Source organism: Lolium rigidum, chromosome 7 (genome assembly GCF_022539505.1).
Source record: "Lolium rigidum isolate FL_2022 chromosome 7, APGP_CSIRO_Lrig_0.1, whole genome shotgun sequence".
In the NCBI taxonomy this organism is placed as follows: domain Eukaryota; kingdom Viridiplantae; phylum Streptophyta; class Magnoliopsida; order Poales; family Poaceae; genus Lolium; species Lolium rigidum.
In genome coordinates this window covers 352,289,108-352,294,708 of record NC_061514.1, presented here as the reverse complement: position 1 = coordinate 352,294,708, position 5,601 = coordinate 352,289,108, and positions in this window count along the sequence as shown.

The following is a 5,601-nucleotide window of genomic DNA, read 5'->3' as shown; positions in this document are numbered from 1 at the left end:
GTGGTGTCGATGGAGGAGCCTTCCGGGGGCACTTCCCCGTCCCGGCGGCGTGCCGGAACGGAGACTCTCGTCCCCCAGATCTTGGCTTCGCGATGGCGGCGGCTCTGGAAGGTTTCTCGTACCGTGGCTTTTCCGTCTCGAGGTTTTAGGTCTGGGACCTTTATATAGGCGAAGAGGCAGCGTCAGAAGGTCGAAGGGGCGATGACACCATAGGGCGGCGCAGCCAGGGCCTGGGCCGCGCCGGCCTATCATCTGGGGCCTGTGTGGCCCCCCTCTGGCGACTCTCGGGTGTTCTGGATGCTTCCGGGCAAAATAGGAACTTGGACGTTGATTTCGTCCGATTCCGAGAATATTTCCTTACTAGGATTTCTGGAACCAAAAACAGCAGAAAACAGGAACTGGCCCTTCGGCATCTCGTCAATAGGTTAGTTCCGAAAAACGCATAATAACGACATAAAGTATGCATAAAACATGTAGATATCATCAATAATGTGGCATGGAACATAAGAAATTATCGATATGTCGGAGACGTATCACCTACCTACCATGTGGTATTTCTCTGCCATTCCAAAGTAAATTACTTGAGTGCTACCTTTAAAATTTCATTCTTTGTCTTTACAATACATAGCTCATGGGAAAATAGCCTTAAAAACTATTGAGGTATTGAATATGTTGCTATGTATCTTATTTCTTATAAGTTGCTTGTTGAGCGGTAACCATGTTTCTGGGGACGCCTGATACGTCCAAAACGTATCTACTTTCCCGAACACTTTTGTTATTGTTTTGCCTCTAATTTGTGTATTTTGGATACAACTAACACGGACTAACGCTGTTTTCAGCAGAATTGCTCGCAGTGTCTCGTTTTTGTGCAGAAATCCAACTTTCGGGAAAATCCTCGGAATTTATGCGGAAGGTCCTATTTTCCCGGAATATTGGCGGAGCCGAAGGGCAAGCCAGGTGGGGGCCGAGGGCCCCACACGCTAGGCCTGCGCGGCCCGGGAGGGGCGCGCGGCCCTAGTGTGTGGCGGCCTCGACTGGCCCCCGACGCCCTCCTTCGGACTACTTATTGCCTTCGACCTAAAAACGCACGGGGAGTTAGTCGAAATCGCCAGAAGACATCCAGTACGCCGCCACCGTCGCGAAACTCCGTCTCGGAACCAGAAACTCCGTTCTGGCACCTCGCCGGGACGGGGAATTGGAGGAGATCATCGCCATCATCACCACCGACGCCTCTCCATCGACCAGCCATGTTTCCCACATCCATGTGTGAGTAATTCCCCCGTTGTAGGCTGAAGGGGATGGTAGGGATTGGATGAGATTGGTCATGTAATAGACATAAGATTGTTAGGGCATGGTGCCTAGTATCCGTAGATGTTACTTTTATGATATTGTTGCAACTTGTTATGCTTAATGCTTGTCACTAGGGCCCGAGTGCCATGATCTCAGATCTGAACATGTTATTGATTCATGAAGATATTCGTTGTTTATGATCTTACCTGCAAGTTGTATACACATGTTGCTGTCCGGAACCCGAGGCCCCAAAGTGACGAAATTGGGACAACCGGAGGAGAAGGCGGTGATGTGAGGATCACATGTGTTCACGGAGTGTTAATGCTTTGCTCCGGTACTCTATTAAAAGGAGTACCTTAATATCCGATGAGATTCCCTAGAGGCCCGGCTGCCACCGGCTGGTAGGACAAAAGATGTTGTGCAAGTTTTTCATTGCGAGCACGTACAACTATATATGGAACACATGCCTATTGATTGATTAGTACTTGGATACCGTTTTATTATTATCTGTAAATGCCCTGTTTTGATTGTTACATGAGTTTCTCTCATCCATGCAATGCCCGTTCATCCATCCCTGTGCCTACAGTATTTTAATCCTGCTGTTTACTATAATCACTCTTGTTGTCTTTGTTACTCGATCGTTGTTATTTCACTACTGCTATCGCTATAAAGCTGTTACTACTTGATAAACTCTTGCGAGCAAGTCTGTTTCCAGTGCGACTGAATTGACAACTCCGCTGTTAAGGCTTTCAAGTATTCTTTGTCTCCCCTTGTGTTGAATCAATAAATTGGGTTTTACTTCCCGCGAAGACTGTTGCGATCCCTATACTTGTGGGTCATCAAAACTATTTTCTGGCGCCGTTGCCGGGGAGCATAGCTTTATTTGCAAGTTCACTTGGATTGATATTGTTTGCTGCAAATTCTCCATCATGGGTAAACCTCGCGATCCTAAAGTCGCCATATTACCATCCACTACAAGAAAAGGTACAACTCTGAGTACCTCTGCTTGCTCTTGATTCACCATCCGTGATTGATAAACTCGTTTCACCACCACATGCTTCACATGCTTGGTACTTCTGCTAGATCTGAAAATTCTTATAATATTAATGATGCTTCTGCCGTGCTTGATGATAGTGGTTCATTGGGATCTTTTCTAGATGCTACAATTGCTAGGTCTAGACAAATTGAAAATGCTGAAACTCCTAATGAAAATACTGCTACACCTGTTAATTCACCTGAGTCTATTGAATACTCTAGTGATGATCCTGATGAAGATTATGTGGAACTTGATGATGATTTCATTGATAAATGCAATGCTACTACTGATGCAAGAAAAATTAAAAAGTTGCTTGTACAACATACTGTTAGATATAAACTGTCTCCTGATCCTAAGTTTGCCACATCTCCTTGTTATCACCAGAATTTGACCAAGTCAGAGGTGGGCCGCGATCAAGATGGACTTGAAGAATATATGTAGAAGGAATACGTGAATCGGCCTTTTATACCAAATTGGGCTTAATTGCCCGTGTATCTGTAACATATTAGATCGCATCTTAGTTTAGAAGTTAGAATCTTACTCGTGCACGGTTTAGTGCACGCCCACATTAGAAAGTCCCCTGGACTATAAATATGTACCTAGGGTTTATGGAATAAACAACAACCAACGTTCAACCACAAACAAATCTCGGCGCATCGCCAACTCCTTCGTCTCGAGGGTTTCTACCGGTAAGCGTCATGCTGCCTAGATCGCATCTTGCGATCTAGGCAGCACAAGCCTGCCTACGTTGTTCATGCGTTGCTCGTACTCGAAGCCTTTTTGATGGCGAGCAACGTAGTTATCTTAGACATGTTAGGGTTAGCATTGTTCTTCATATTACATGCTTTCGTAGTGCAACCCTTGCATGTCTAGCCGCCTTACACCTATCTTAGGTGTAGGGGCGGCACCCGCTTGATCATAGTTTGGTAGATCTGATCCGTTACGATTGCTCCTTGTTCTACAAGGATTAGTTTAATATCTGCAATAGTTAGGCCTTACAAAGGGGGGAGGATCCGGCGGCACGTAGGGTGTCGTTCGTTGGCCCTAAGCGAGGATGTTCCGAGGATCAACCTCGTGTTGGTTTTTAGGCCTTGTTTAGGATCGGCTTACGATCACCGTGCGTGGCCGCGAGGCCCAACCTGGAGTAGGACGATCCGATTATGCGGTGAAAACCCCACATCGTCGTAGATCTCATCGGCTTTACCTTGATCAAGCAGGACCACCATATATTCGGACACCTCGTCCGAATCATGGGTGGATCGGCTCTTTGAGCCGATTCACGGGATAACCCGAGAGCCGATCGAGGCTCGTATTTAACGTTTACGTGTGTGCCCTGCAGGAAACTAAGCGAGGCATCATCCACACCTTCCCGACCGAGGTATAGGTCGGGTGGCACGCCCTTGTGATAAACATCGGTGCGTGCGACCCGGGAGGCTTTGCGGGCCGTCGCTCGGAGGGACTAGGGCCAGCCGCAGCCCTAGTTGTTCCCGGCTCTACGGTGTTGCCCGTCTCGCCCGCCGGTGGGTTTCGACGTCAACGCATTTCGGCACGCCCGGTGGGACCGTCGACGACATCCACGACATCGCCATCTACATCCGAGATGGCGGAAGACACTCCGGTCACGTACGCGGATCCGCTCGATGAGCTCAAGAAGAAGCATGACGAGATCAAGGCAACCCTCGAAGCCGAACTCATCGGCTCCTTCCACCGAACCCGCTCCCATGGCGTCGGGTGGAAGGGTTTCACACTCGAAGGCGCACTCGATGGAGTGGACTTGTCCGCCCCGTCGGAAGAACGCACCGGGTCGGCTGCGGCGAGGAGATCAACTACATGGTGGCTCATTCGCTGCACCACCACTACGAGAGCACTGGTGAACACCTTGGAGCGTGTCGCTCGCGCGTCGTCCAGGAAATCATGAGTCACCGGTACTCCCCGTCGGGACCGGCTCTGGGGACTTTCAAAGGAGAGATGCCGCTCCAGCCCCAGCCGTTCGCATGGGCAGCACCGGAACTGCCGAACTCGGCGGCATATGTCGTCTACAAGGTTGGTGGTGATCCTAGTGACTACCAATTCCTACCCGAGCCGCCTAAGGAGATCCCGCACGGATACACGTGCGCATACGTACCGGACCGCAACGCCCGGGCACTCTCGAACCAGGCTGCAATATCGGCGGCCTCCGGAACGGCGGGAGGAACGTCAGGAGCCGATCCTGAGAAGCAATCGTGGCTGGCTAAGTACGCCACCCCGACGAACCTCCAAGGCCCAGCTCCTGCAGTTGGCTTAGAACCGGAAAAGCAAGCATGGCTGGTTAAGTATGCCACCCCGGCGAATCTTCAGGGTTCGACACCTTCAGCCATCACGGCGGCTCAGATTTGTACAATTCCGAAAGATCGGTTCGGTATGATGCCGAAAAGGAAGGCGTTCGGCTACACCAAGCCGTACCCCAACAGCTACGAACCGATCCCGCTGCCACCCAAATATCGGCTCCCGGACTTCACAAAGTTCGGTGGGTCGGAGGGGTCCAGCTCCATCGAGCATTTGAGCCGATATTTGGCACGGCTGGGCACAATCTCGGCGTCGGATGAGTTGCGCGTGAGGTTCTTCTCACGGTCCCTCACAGGATCGGCTTTCGGGTGGTACACATCGCTACCACCGAACTCCATCCAAACTTGGAAGCGAGTTGGAAGAGCGAGTTCCATGAGCGGTATCATTCGGAAGCTTCCGAGTCTAGCATTGCCGATCTAGCACAGCTACGTCGAAGCGCGGAGAAGCGTGACGAGAATACATCCGGCGCTTCGGGAATCTTAGGAACCGATGCTATTCGGTTCGTATAAGCTGAAAAGGAAGCGATCGAGTTGGCGGTAGCGAGGCCTTGCAACACAGCTCAAGGACATGGCCTCCCAAGCAGATTATCCCTCGGCCGGCGCACGTGGTTCGAAACTTTCAGCATATGAACGGCGCCACCCGGACCTGTACCAAGACAAGTTCAAGCGTGCAGTAGCCCTGGTCGATGCGAGAGGAAGACGAAGTTCTCGCGGGAGACCAAGAAGTAGCGATGGCTGAGTGGACTCGGGGAGGAACCCCCGTGTCCTGCAAATGGGTAAAGCCACCGAGGCCCGCCCGGGGGATTTGATTTTGACGTGACCAAGACTGAGCAAATCTCCGACCTCCTACTCAAGGAAAAGCAGTTGAAGATACATGAAGGTCTCAAATTCCCCACGGCGCAAGAGCTGAATGGAAAGCCATACTGCAAATGGCATAACTCGCTCTCCCAT